Consider the following 14,858-nt stretch of genomic DNA (forward strand, 5'->3'; position numbering starts at 1 on the left):
ACGCTAAAGATGGGAGGGAACAAAGGAACCGCGATCATCTCTTGAAGACGCCCGGAGCGGCACCATGCTTTCTGGAATTGCCCTCCACACGCACATTTCTCAAGTAAATGATGAAGTTACTACAGTTTAAATTCTTGTCAGTCAGTCTGTATCCAGAAGCTGAGAGCGAATCTCAGAGGACCTGGATTAGTAGTTTCAGCTGTCCCCTCATTGACAGGCACACCGAGGAACAGAGAGAGCTCCCTCTCTTGGTGCTCTGCGTCAGCCAGCCGGGAACCAGGACAGTGCATATGGGTCCCTGTGTAGTGCAGGAATCAACACAAGGAGCAGGAAATACTCACGGAATAAGGGACTTGAAGGACAAAAGAAATGAAAGAAGACTGGCCGGGCGGCAGTGGTGCACACCTTTAATCCCAGCACTTGGGAGGCAGAAGCAGGCGGATCTCTGTGAGTTCAAGACCAGCCTGGTCTACAAGAGCTAGTTCCAGGACAGGCTCCAAAGCCACAGAAGCCCTGTCTGGAAAAACCAAAAAACAAACAAACAAACAAACAAACAAAACAAAAGAAAGAAAGAAAGAAAGAAAGAACAAAGGGACTTGATCAATGCTTCACAGTAGGGTGTCTACTTAATGCCTGGAAGACACTGTGCCCTAAAAGTTTATTGATCAGTTTCATTTCTGTGGCTGGAGGGTAAGAATAGGAGATTCTTGTGTTCAGTCTGTTCTATGGCTAACCTACTGTGGTGGTTTGAATGAACATGCCCCCCCACCCCAGGCTCACAGAGAGTGGTACTATTAGGAGTAGGTGTGCCCTTATTAGAGGAAGTGTGTCACAGGGGGCGGGGCTTTGAGGTTTCAGCTGCTCAAGCCAGGCCCAGAGGCTCTCTTTCTTCCCGGTGGCTGCAGATCTGGATGTAGAACTCTCAGGTTCTTCTCCAGCAACATACTGCCTGTGTGCTGCCTTTCTTCCCACCATGATGACAATGGGCTAAACCTCTGAGTCTGTGAGTCAGCCCCAATTAAATGTTTTCCTTTATAAGACAATAAAGGTCATAGTGTCTCTTCACAGCAATAGAAACCCCAACTAAGACACTGGGTAACAGGTATTTGCCTTTTTGAACACTGTCTCAGGAAGACCATAGATACACAGAGAGCCTTTATCACGTGATTCTTAATTCCCGCAGCCTGTTGTTGTAGTTATTTTCTCCAAATTGAAGTGTGAAGGGCAGGATCAAGAGGAATGTGAGCCAGCCACCCAAGAGATGCCAGCAGCTGCCTAAGGAGAAAGATGCTAGAACATGGTCACATGGCAATCCACACTCAGTGGAAATGGGTTAATTTATAAGAGAGAGCTAGCCAGTAATAGCTCGAGCCATCAGCCAAGCAAATATATTTAATATTAGCCCCTGAGTGATTATTTCATAAGCGGTTGCAGGGACCGACGGGAGGGAAAGAAACTGGTCCAGCAGGACCAGGCGAGACAGAGAGAACTCCCAGCTACATTGCTAAGGTTCTGGAAGTGACAACACTGAGAAGCCCGGGGAACCTTCTGAGGTAAGATTTGTGAGGCCTCTCCCCAATGTGACACAAGCTGTAACAGCTCCTGGGCAGAGGAGACTCCCGACGGGCCAATCAGCGAGCTGCCTACGTGTTGCTCAGGGAGCCCCAGGAAAGGCAACTTCGTGAGTCATCGTCTACTGGGGACAGCTTAGGGGGGCTGCAGATTGAATCCTCTATACTTCTGTAAGTAAGCCTCCACCCACGCACTGTGGGTGAGCCCAATAAACACACTGGTTCCCCAAATTGGACTCTGGTGAAATCACTACTTTCATCCGTCTCTGGTACCTTTTCTGGGGTGAATTCATTTGTTCACATCTCCCAAGGGAAAAGTCACACAACACTCATAAAAGACTAATGATTTCCTGCAGATAACGGGAGGGTACCTTTTTCCTTTCATTCCGGTTCCAGCATCCTCACCCCTTACTCGTGGAAGGGATAAGGCACAGTGCATCTGAAAACTGAGTTGGGTGGAAGTGATGGAACATGAGTGTGAGCCAGCCTTACTCCCCTTCCTCTACGTTCTTCCCTCTCATCAAACATTTGCTAGCTGTTCTTTGCTCCTCGGGCTGTAAGGTCTGCACACCCATTCGGGGCAAGGTTTTCGTCCACTTAAATGTCACGGTAAGCAGTCTAGCATGTGGCGTGGTGAAAGAGAGCTGGAAGCCAGGTCTCCTTTCTAATCTGCTTTATGTGACAGAGCTTGTAATTTCGATTTATACTTCTATCAGATATGCTCAGCTGGCTTCCCAACTGACTTCTCAACACATTTTAGAAAGTTATTTTTGGGTGCATGTTAATTATACATAATATGAAGTTTCACTGTGACATTTCCATACATGTATAATGTACTCTGAACCCGTTCACCTCCCCCATAATACCTCCTCTTTGCTCTCTTCCATCTCATTAATCCCTTTTTAACAAGTTTAAAAATCTGTTCAGAACATGCAGGCACAAAAAATACAAAATGGTACAGAACTGGGGAGACGGCTCCATGGTTAAAGGCTGTGCCACCAAACCTGAAGACCTGAGTTTTGTCTGAATGATTTACACGATGGAAGGAAAGAACTGGCTCCCGAAGTTTCTCTCTGGCCTCCATGTGCATGTCATCATGTGTGTGCACACATGCTCTATTTCATACACACACACATACCCTCACACGTATGCACCAAATAAATACAAATGTAACAAAAAGAATAGAGGGGTTAGAGAGATGGCTGAGTGATTCAGAGCACAGACCGCTCTTGCAAAGGACCAGGGATCTCTTCTCAGAACCTATGTGGTGGCTGAAAACTATATAACTCCAGTCCCATGGGATCCAGTGCCCTCTTCTGATCCCTGAAAGCACAGCACATGGACACAAATACATGCAGTTACACACATGTAATAAAAATAAGTTTTAAAAAAGAACTCAGGGCAGGTACACATATGAACATCTATACAGGACCCTGGACAAGCTCAAGCTCGACAAAATATCAGCCAGGGTTTGGGAGAGAGGGGCACAAAGTGTCACCCCTATTTGAGGGGACATTGGTCACTGGTAGCTGCTGTGGGAGCAAGTGTCAGTTCTGTTAAGGACGTGAACCCTGGTAGGTAGGCCAGCGCTCCAGAGCAGGCCTCAAGTCCAAGAGTATTTGAATGGCACACATTAGATTGGATTTTAAAAAGAGAGGGACCAAGAAAACAGGAAGTTGGGTGGCTAGGTAGACGGAAGCGTACCTGGGCCAAGGTGGGCAAATATGATCCAAATACATTGTATGAAATTATCAGAGAATAAATGAGAACATTATGTTTAACAGTGATGGTACACACCTCTGATCCTAGCACTAGGGAGGCAGAAGCAGGTGGATCTCTGTGAGTTCGATGTCAGCCTGGTCTATAGAGTGAGTTCCAGGACTAGCTCCATAGCTACAGAGAAACCTTATATGGGGGGTGGGGCGGGGAGAATTTAGGTAGATACAAATAACTGTACTGCACATTTTCTATTTGCTTTCTGTCCCAGCAGGTAATTTATTCCTGAATTAAAAATTAACTCTTGAACCCACACTGATGAATATCTTGCATATCACCATAGAACCTTCATCTGGTGATGGATGGAGATAGAGACAGAGACCCACATTGGAGCACTGGACTGAGCTCCCAAGGTCCAAATGAGGAGCAGAAGGAGAGAGAACATGAGCAAGGAAGTCAGGACCACGAGGGGTGCATCCACCCACTGAGACAGTGGGACTGATCTAATGGGAGCTCACCAAGGCCAGCTGGACTGGGAGTGATGGAGCATGTGATCAAAATGGACACTCTGAACGTAGCTGGCAATGAAGGCTGACTGAGAAGCCAAGGACAATGGCACTGGGTTTTGATTCTACTGCATGGACTGACTTTGTGGGAGCCTGGTTTGTTTAGATGCTCACCTTTATAGACCTGGATGGAGGGGGGACGACCTTGGATTTCCCACGGAGCAACTCTTGAATGATGTCTGCCAACTTGCCTATCAATGCTCTTTCAAAGGACCCAAGTCAGGAATGCTTACAACTAATGGCCTATAATTCTAGTTCCAGGTGATTTGACATTCTCTTCTGGCCTCTGCAAGTACTGCACTCATGTACACACACACACACACACACACACACACACACACACACACACACACACATCTTTATAAAATAGAGTCAAGAACAGTTGGGAAAAATATATATGCACTGAGGTGAAGAGGACTGGATGTTTGTTCTCTACATGAGCAGACAAAAGGTGGCTCTACTGAAGGATTTGAAAATAAAGTTGGTTTTTGGGTAAAGTGACCTAAAGGTACGGCCAGCTCTCCTAGAACATCTTCCTAGACAGAGAAGTAAATGAAGACTAGCAGAAAGGCTAAGACAGTTTTTATTGAGCCTGAGTTCAAGAAAATGATGATTCATTCACCTTGCAAGGAGGAGCAGAGAATAAAGAGCCAGCCACTTCAAGTTTTTTATTGGAAGGTTTTTATTGGACATTAAAACTGGGCTGGAGAGATGGCTCAGCCGTTAAAGGCTAGGCTCACAACCAAAAATATAAGAGTTCAGTTCCCAGCACCATGGCTATCTCTCTAGCCAAAAAAAAACCAAAAACTGAAAACCAAAAACCAAAAAAACCAAATCAACAAACAAACAAAAAACTGGACTGTCAGGGCTGGAGAGATGGCTCAGTGGTTAAGAGCACTGGCTGCTCTTCCAGAGGTCCTGAGTTCAATTCCCAGCAATCACATGGTGGCTCACAACCATCTGTAATGAAGTCTGGTGTACAGAACACTGTATACATAATAAGTAAATAAATCTTAAAAAAGAGAGAATGTAAAGGAATGTTGAAACATTTAATAATAATAAAAAAACCTAGACTCTCAAGCTGGGTGGTGACAATGCACATCGTTAGTACCAGCACTTGGGAGGCAGAGGCAGGGGGATCTCTGAATTTGAGAAAAGACTGGTCTATAGAGCAAGATCATTTTCTGAGACTAGTTTCAACCATATTTTCCTAGCAGCAGCTGGAGTTTGATCTGTTTTTGTTTCCTTCCTTCCTTCCTTCCTTCCTTCCTTCCTTCCTTTCTTTCTTTCTGGAGGCATGACTTCATTTTTACATTGTGTGCCGTGTGGGGGATGAATTAGGGGAAGCAATGCTTTTGAATGCAGCATGTTCTGATTCTTATGCGTTTAAGGGTCAGTTCCTTAGCTTCCCATGCTCTTGCATTTTGTTACTGGTGGTAAGAATTCTATCGTCACTTTCAAAAGTCTGCTTGGAACCTCCTTAGCTAGGACAAAGGTCAGCGGGTGGACAGGCTACCTATTTTAATAAATCCAGTTTTACTAGGACACGACTGTGCCTAGCTGCTTATTTTACATATGGCTATTCTCTCTCTCTCTCTCTCTCTCTCTCTCTCTCTCTCTCTCTCTCTCTGTTGTTTTTATTTATTTATTTTATTTTTTATTTTTTTGTTTTTTTGAGATAGGGCTTCTCTGTAGCTTTGGAGCCTGTCCTGGAACTAGCTCTTGTAGACCAGGCTGGCCTCGAACTCAGAGATTCGCCTGCCTCTGCCTCCCGAGTGCTGGGATTAAAGGTGTGTGCCACCACCGCCCGCTTTATTCTCTTGCTCCTTTGACAGGGATGAATGGTTGTGACCGGAACTGCATGGCCCACAACATTAAATAGAGCATATACTACCTGGTCCTTGGCACAGCCAAGTTAATTACCCCTGATCAAGATAATCCGATTCATTTCTTACTATTAAACCCCTGCCACAATGGAATAAAGAATCCTTTTTAGAAATTCCAGTAACAGGTTTCTTACGGCCACACTATGAAACCAAAGGCAGCAGCTCTGGGTACCAGGCCTGGCCTCCTTTTTACATATCATGCAGCCGTCCTCCAGTTGAGGCTATGCATCCAGGGAGTTATGTCTGCCAGCTACCAAAGGCCTTGTCACTTCAGGTGTTTTTACCCACAAACATGCTTCTTGTACCCAGCCCAAGTCCAGCTCTGCAGTTTTCTTACCACTTAGCTTTTGCACCCGTCAGGTTCAATTGGGACTAGAATCCATCAGAGCTGCCCCAGGACTAAAAGGAGTGTTTTTGTTTGGTTGGTTTTGTGGGATTTTTTTTAATGGAAGGGGGGCATTAGATGGACTTTGGAAACTTTGGAAGGGGCCAAGAAATAGATTGTGAATGAAGCTTCCAGGAATGTCTCTCACAACTGTTGTTATTGCTCCCACAGTTTCACAGAGTCTGGGATTTAAACGTTTAGTTTTCTCAGTTGTATAAGTCTGTTCCCTCTGCTGTAACAAAATACTCTGGGCTGTTGGGGCTAGATGACAGAATTTCACTCTCATTGCCCTGGAGGTCAGATGTCCAAAGTCAAGCTGTCTTCTGTGTTGGTTTCTGGTGAGGCCACTCCTGGTTTGTGTTGTGCCCTGTCCTTGGGAACCCCAAGAGACCACCAGGGAGACTGACTCACCGAAATGCAAGAGCAAGGTTTATTGTGTGCACAATACACGCCAGCAGGGACCTTGTTAAAGCAACTGGTGCAGCAGGAACCAGAGGAGGTTCCCTGCCCTTCTAGGGGGCATTATTTAAAGGCAAACTCCAGAAAAGTTACATTAGCAGGGTATGGGGTGATGGGTTCAATCCTGATTGGCTCGTGTCTAGGGCCTTTTCAGAAATTTTATTTTCGAACCTCACCTGTTGCTTGTCAAATTTTCTTATCAGCTGACCTTTGGGTGAGGACATTCTGCGGTCATCTGTACTCTCCAGATGGCTACCCTGTTACTTTTGCCCCTAGGCACTTCTGAGGATTGAAATGTTTTACAGGAAATAGCTTACACAAGACGCAAGTAGGAGGCAGAGGACAAAATGGAGGAACTCTGGTTCTTTAGCCAAGACTGCTTGGGACAGGGAAACATGCTCACAGTGAAGGGAACAGAATAATGGAAGCCTGTATCTTGGATTTGTGACTCTACCGATGATGGTGGTGGTTGTGATGGTAAATTTGGCAATGTCCTGATGGCGAAGAAAACTACAGTTTCGAGCCAGGCCCTAACCTGAGGCACCTGAGAACTGAGAGAGGAATATGAATCAAGAATAGTCAAACATCCCAGAAAAGAAATTCTCCGGGCCTTTAAGATCCATCCATCCCCATTTCCTAGAGAAGGGTGTTGGTAGAAACTTCCTGTTCTTCCCAGTCTGGAGTGGGAGGGGAAGTCTAAAACCCTAGGTTGGTAGGGCCTAAAGAGGCTGGTATCTTTCCTCAAGACAGCTGGGGCAACTTGGGGTGCAGGGAACCACTGTACCTCAGCAGTGAGCTGCTTCCAGGGAAAAGAGGCTTTCGGTGCTCCTGGACAGGGTTCTACAGCTGCAGGGCGCAGGCGCAGGCGCAGCACCTCCCTGGGACTGGCCTGACCGGTTTCCCGCAGAAGCAACCCTCTTCCTCCATCCTTACTGCGCAGATGCCCGAAGGCTCGCAGACAAGCACTGCCCACCACCTTCACCTGTTTGCCCTGTAACCGCCCATGCCTCCCTACTCTGTGCAGGGGCACTTTAAAGACCGCCCTTCACTGCCATGCATGGCCTGGATGTGCCTGTTGTGCCGAACCAGTGTTCCCGGGGCTCCTTTATTAGCGAATTTAATAATATCTTAGGGAAAAGTGGTGAGCTACCAATCTGTCACACGGACTTACTGCTTGTTAATTACTTGGATAGAAATGAGTATAGCATTTTTAGCAACTGTCCGTCTTCTGTGTTTGGTTTTTTTTTTTTTAAGAATTGTTTTATGTGTATGAGTGTCTTGCCTGCATAATGTGCACCATATATGTGCATGACCGGTGCCCGCGGAGGCCAGAAGAGGGTGTTGGGTCCCATGGAACTGGAGTTTCAATGGCTGCATGCCACTATGTGGGTGGGTGCTGGGAATCAAATCCAAGTCCCCTAAAAGAGCAGCCAGTGCTCTTAACTCTGGAGAGTGAGACACCTCTCCAGCCCTCTTCATTTTGTTTGCATTGGGGTATTTCCCTTTTATTCTCGTCAGATGTAATTTCAACCTCTTTCACCTTTATAACAAACCAGTACTTAATTGCTATGTGGTCTTGTTGGTTCACTGAGTCTCAAGATTTGGAAAAGCATTTTTTTTTTTTAAAGAAAAGAGTTGATGAAGGTACTCTCTGGGGATCATTTGTCCTTGGTAATTAATGCTCAGCTCTGCTTCCTGCTTTGGTTGTGGGGATACGTGGTGTGAAAGGCAGTTTCCAATCAGCTTGGGACTCAGGCTTGCTCTACCACTTTCTGGTTGTGTGACCTTGGGAAATTTCTTAATACCTTGGGCATACCTGTAAAAACAGTCAGAAGATGGCGTAGATAAAAATCTAAAGTGGTTCGAACACCTCAGGCTGATAAATGAAGCTTCATTTTATTGCTTGGTAGGTACAGTCAGCAGTAGGGGAAGAAAGAACATTGTCTATTAACGCCTTTGTCTATCCTTTCCGGCTTCTATTTCCTCCCAAATCATGCTTGCTGTTCATTATGTTCTGAAATGAATGCTGTGTCCATGTGACCCTGGGTGATCGCATTTCCTAATCCTCTAAGTGGATTGTGGCTTGTTGTTAGCTCCAGAAGATGGCTTAGTCTCAAGTGTATATTGTAGAATCTAGAAGCAATAGGGTGCAGGGAGGGCTGTCCTCTTCTGACTCCTTTGTATTTAGGAATTATTGGATGGGATTACTCTAGCCGCGCATTTTCAACTACTTTCTTGTTGTGAGTTACATACACGTTCTTTTTGAAATTGATTGCAAAGACTGCCTTTTTTATTGTCAGCAACCAACATATCCTCTGACCATAAACAAGGTCCTTTCTCTTCATTGCTTCTTGCACCCGCATATGGATTCCTTGATTTCTTTATGTTGTATTATTCACGCTCTTTCCAACAAAGCACATTGTCCTCTTCAATTTAAAGGGTTTCTAAGTCATATATGGACATTATTATTATTCATTCATTGAGACTTGATCATCAGGTTTTAATACAAGGATAGTTAAGACAAATAATGATTAGGTTAGCATTATAAATACTTATTTTTTTTTAAATTGTGGGGCTGGAGGGATGGACAAGCAGTTAAGAGCACAGGCTGCACTTTCAGAGGACCTGGGTTTAGTTCCCAGCACCCACAAAGTGATTTACTACACTGGTAACTCCAGCTCAGGGGATCTGACACTCTCTCTGCCCTCCACAGCATGCACATACATATAGGCAGACAAAACACTCATACACATGAAATAAAGGTAAATCTTAAAAAAAAAACTTTTTAGTTGTAATAGGAATAAGAGACTGACTTGAATTTTGAGCACTTGTATCTAGAATAAGACTTCCTGGAAGGACGTCAAAGGGTCACGCTTCTCATTTTCATTATTTTGTTGTGATGGTTGGGAAGGGAGGTGGAGAATATACTTAATAAATACTTCTAACTATGCAAGCATAAGATGAAATAAACATTCCTCCCCAAGTTGCTTTTAGCTGTGGCATTTTATCATAGTAATAGAAACTGAAGGTAACACTGGGCTGTGGTGATTTACATCTTTAATTCCAGATGTGAGAGACAGAGGCAGGCAGATCTCTGTGGGATTGAGGCCAGCCTGATCTACAAAGGGAGTTCCAGGACAACCAGAAAAACTTTGTCTCCAACCCCCCCCCCCAAAAAAAAAGAAAGAAAGAAAAAAGGAAAGAAACTCAAGGTAAGAAATCTTCAAGCACGCATATATACAGACTTAAAAAAGTTTTTCTATGAAATGCTTTATGAGGTTTTTCATTGTTATTCTTATTCTCTCTTATTTCAGTTCAGAATTTCCTTATCAGGCAAGATAAGGGATTATGCTCTATCTTATGTTTATTATTATTATTTTTTAAATTCTTGTAGGAGATGAAATTAAGGGTAATTTAGGGACTGTTCAAATCAGTATACCCAAGGCAGATAAACTGAAAGCGAAAGCTCCAAAATTCTATTAAAGATATGGGCTACAGAATTCTAAGCAGTAAAATACAGAGGACATGCTGACACACTTTCAAGGCGATGAGATTTGGTGTCATGGTTCATATGAGAATGATGTCAAGTCAGAGAAATGGGAAGATTCTACAGGGAAAGAAAGGGAACAACCTTACCATGGAGGATGGGGTTCGGGAGAATATATCAACACCTCTGTCCAGTGGAATTCATCTGTGGAGAGAAGCCCTACAAATGCCAAATGCTGGCAAAGCCTCAGCAATAATCCTGCGTGCACACCAGAGGACACATGTGGGAGGAAAACCATATACCTGTCCTGAATGTGGGAAAAGCTTTCTAATAGTTCCCAGCAGATTCAGCACTTGAGAACACACACAGGGGAGAAGCCCCTCCTGCATAACGAGCATGGGGAAAGCTACAGCGATACTTTTCCATCTTATTCCCCACGAGAGAACTCACACAGGAGAGAACCCTTACAAGTGTCCTGCCGCCAGTGGGAAGGATGTCAGTAGCAGCTCTCACCTAAAGCAGGGCCACAGATCACATCCCAGTGAGAGGCCATACGGATGCCCTTTGTAAGAGAGGCCTCAGCTATGTGCTAATAGAACACAGGAGGACTCACACTGGAGGAAAACCCTATAGGTGCCCCAGTGACGGGAAGAACTTCAGTCAGGGTTCCAGCCTGATTTGCCACCAGCAAACACACACAGGTGAAAAACCCTACACATGTCGTGGGTGTGGAGAAGGCTTTGGTTTCTAATTCCACTCTAATAAGCCACAGAGAATACATTCAGAAGGAAAGCCCTAAGGCTGTCCAGAATGTTGAATAACCTTTAGTTGAGGTTCAAACCTTCTAACAAACCAGAAAATGCACAAAGGAAAGAAATCCTCTGGTGATACTGAACGTGAAGAAAGTGTGCCTCAGAGCTACAGCATAAGGAAGAATGCAGAGTCCAGCTGGGAGAGACACCATCTAAGTGCTGGGAATGTGGAAACAGTTTCGGCCTTAGCTCCCACTTTATTAGACACCAGAGAACACACACCTTACCGGTGTTCTGGGCCTAGAAGTCTTTCAGTCAGAGCTCAACCCTAGTGATTCACCAAAGGACACACGTGGGAGAGAATCCTTGTAAGTGTCCCGACTGCAGCGAGTCCTTCAGTCAGACGTTCAATGTGATCAGGCACCAGAGAACCCACATAGGAGAGAAACCTTACAGATGTGCTGACTACAAAATGCTTTGTGCAGGATTGCATACCTCTGTCACCACCACAAGACCCACATCCAAGTCTTTCTAGCCTCCTCAAGGGGTGATTTTCTTCATGAGTGGACCTAAGGAAGCTGTTCTGGAGAAATGGTCCCGATCCTTCCATTTCCAGCCTCAAATTCTTCTTGAGTCCCAGGGCCTGGCAGGGTTCTTTTTTTCCTCCTTATTAGACCATTAGAATTAAGGTGCCCTGTGCTCACTGCCCTCTGAAGTTCCTTTGTGGTGTTTTCCAAACAATATGGAAAAAAAATCAGCTTCCAAGTTTAATGAACAGCAAGGCCCATATCAACAGGGTATGAGATCATCAGTGAGAGATACCACTAAGTGTGAAGAAAAGGAAGACATTATTATCATTTTAAAAATTTTGAAGCCAGGCAGTGACGGTGCAGGCCCTTAATCCCAACCTTCCAGAGGCAGAGGCAGGTAGGTCTCTGAGTTGGAGGCCAACCTGATCTACAAAGAAAGTTCCAGGACATCCAGGGCTACACAGAGAAACTCTGTCTCAAAATAAATATATAAATATATAAATAAAACTAAAAAAATCAAGGTGAGATAGACATAGCTTCAGAAGAAAATATGAAGAGTATAAAGTATGTGTAGGCAGGGCTGGTGGGACAGAAAACTCTACCTACATCTATGACTAAGCAAAAAGACAAGTGAAAGTTGGGATTGCAATAGAATTACTGTATTTTGTCTGAACAAATGGGGCTAGTTCATTGCTTGCTTTGAGAGCTTATCGAGGGAAAGATAAGTTTAAGCAAATGATGCATTTTTTTAATGTTTTCTGTGCCTAAAAAAAGAAAATACCCATTTAAAATTTTTTTGTTCATTTGTTTTTCAAGATTTCTCTGTATAGCTCTGGCTTTCCTGGAACTTGCTCTGTAAACCAGGCTGGCCTTGAACTCAGAGATCTGCTTGCTTCTGCCTCTGAGTGCTGTGCTGGGATTAAAGGCATGTGCCACCATGCTCGGCTCAAGTCCCATTTTTAAAGGTGGACAGTCTTTTCCCTGAGTTAATTCTGTGTTTTACCTTTGGACTCCAGTCCTCAGCTTCAGGAGCGGCAGTTTTATTTTGCCTCTTTGTTTGGTTTATGTATCTGACAACCAAGAATTCATCCTATCTTATGTCCTGTGGAAATGTGCATTTGAAAGTATTAGATACATCTTATTTTCTCCTACTAGTGCCCAAAGGTGATACACATTTAGAAAGGTCAAGACTCCTTTAAACTCCCCAGGATTTCAGCTTACTGTTGGATTCAAGAAATATTTCATGTACATGGAGAGACGTGCATGAGAAATGTGGAGCTAGGGACAGGAAGTGGCTGCACACGCCCTTATTCCAGCACTTGGGAGGCAGAGGCAGGTGGATCTCTGAGTTTGAGGCCAGCCTGGTCTACAGAGTGAGTTGCAGGACAGCCAGGACTGTTAGACGGAGAAACCCTGTCTGGAAAAACAAACAAACAAACAAACAAAAAGCAACGTGGAGTTAGGGCTGGAGAGATGGCTCAGCAGTTAAGAGCACTGACTGCTCTTCCAGAGGTCTTGAGTTCAAGTCCTAAAAGTCATATGGCGGTTGTTACTGTAGTACCATGGGATCTAATGCCCTCTTCTGATGTGCAGATGTACATGTAGACAAAATGCATAAATAAGTCTAAAAAAAGAAATGCGGAGCTAGATAGGATAATGACTGCAGTAAACGGTGTGCGGGGGGGGGGGGGGTGGTGGTGGGGGGACGGGTAACTAGTTACATGAGTTTTGTTTCTTATGATACAGCATACTGGTTAAACAATTGTACCTTTTTGAATTGTTGCAAGACTAAAAAGGACAGCAGAAAGTAACAGTTATTTGATAAGTATTTAAGGGTGAGTTTCTACTTTTATAAAGAAGGTAAACATTGGATTTTACACTCTACCTTTGTAAGTCATGAAATATTGCCACAATTATAAATAGTAACATCCCAGGGCAAGGTCTTGCAGTATTAACGTAGACATAGATAACTAAGAATTCAATGAATGCTTGATAATTAAATGGTACCATTGAGGCTGGAACTAGGTTGCAAGGTTGCACAGCAGTAGCTGTGGGGACTATACAATGATCAGCCTCATGAACTATGGCGGCTAAACCTCTCACCTCCTTGACCTGTGAAGGAAAGGTAAATAAATACGTCTTTGGGAAGGTGGCTGTAAAGTTTGAATAAATGTTTGCAAAGCTTCTGGCACAGTGCTTGAAACATAAAAGAATCTTATTAGACAGTTTCGGTGTTGCTGTTAACTAGATCACTTTTTTTGAGCAGAGTCTCACTACATAGCTTTGACAGGTCTGGAACACGTTAGGCAGACCAAGATCCTCCTGCCTCCCTAGTTCCGGGATTAAAGGCGTACTCCACTTCCCACGACTCGCTTCTTTCCCTTCAGCCTGCGTCCACGACCAGGATGGCTGGTGTGTCACGTCCTTCACGCATTTTCAGCCGGTGCTCACACAGTCCGCCCGGTGGCCTCTTTGAGCTGGGTTACGCCAGGGCTGAGCACGGCCACCAGGCGTTCCTCCCGAGCCAGCTCCATCCTCCGCAGGTGGCTCCACCCTCCGCAGGTGGGACCGGAGGACCCCGCGGGAGCCACGTCGAGCAGGCACCGCCCCATCCGCCCACCGGGCCGGCGCCCACCCCACGCGCCCGCCCCGCACCACGCAACATCGCCCTAGCGCCTCGGCGACTGGCGCCGCGCGCAGTGAGCCGCCTACCATTGGCCGAACGCTCCATAGCGCCATCTCAGCCTACCGCGCGGTGCGCGCTCTCATTGGTCCGGAGCGGCGTGGGAGGCGGGGTCCGCTCGCGGGGCGGTGCCAGGTCGGAGCCCCGCCCCCTGGTCCCTCGGCTGGGCCGAGCCCGCCGGGTGGCTGAAGCTCGTGGAGCCGGGCTGCGAGCGGTGCGCGCGGTGGTTACTCGGGTTACTGTCCGCGAGGGATGCTGGGGACCCGGCTGTCCCGCGTCCTCGCCGAACTCTGACGGACGCTTTCCGGAGACAGCCATTCACCCTCGAGGAAGGCAAGTGGCGGTCGGGCAGGTTCCGGGCCGTGACTTCGGGGCTGGCTGAGGAGAGGTCTCCGGGGAGAGCTGCGTTGCCCGGCTCCAGCCGCGCTTCGGGACTCCGGGGCCATCTTTTGTTGGAGAAGGCTCCCGGGCAGTGTCGCTTAGGGGCAGCTTTCCCAGCACCCTCATCCTTGTATGCCAACTCCTTCCTACCGAGCACTTGCTGCAACTGACAAAAGAGCATTTACAGCCCGAGGAGTGGACATCGAAGTATACAGCGCAACACTTGTACCCCTTACCCCAATATATATAGAGAGAGACACCCGTCTGTCAGTTGGCTGAATGAAGAAGGGTCTCTAATCAGGTGCAGTAGGCAGGCTTTAAATGCTGCTTTCTAAGTCCTGGACAACTTAAGATTACGTTTGTACTCTGAATGATTTCAAAAACTGATCTCATCTGACTCTGATCCTGAAACTGTTGGCAGGAAGGGGTTGGGCCCTTTTGA

The sequence above is a fragment of the Myodes glareolus genome, chromosome 19 (genome assembly GCF_982192425.1).
Source record: "Myodes glareolus chromosome 19, mMyoGla1.1, whole genome shotgun sequence".
Taxonomy (NCBI): domain Eukaryota; kingdom Metazoa; phylum Chordata; class Mammalia; order Rodentia; family Cricetidae; genus Myodes; species Myodes glareolus.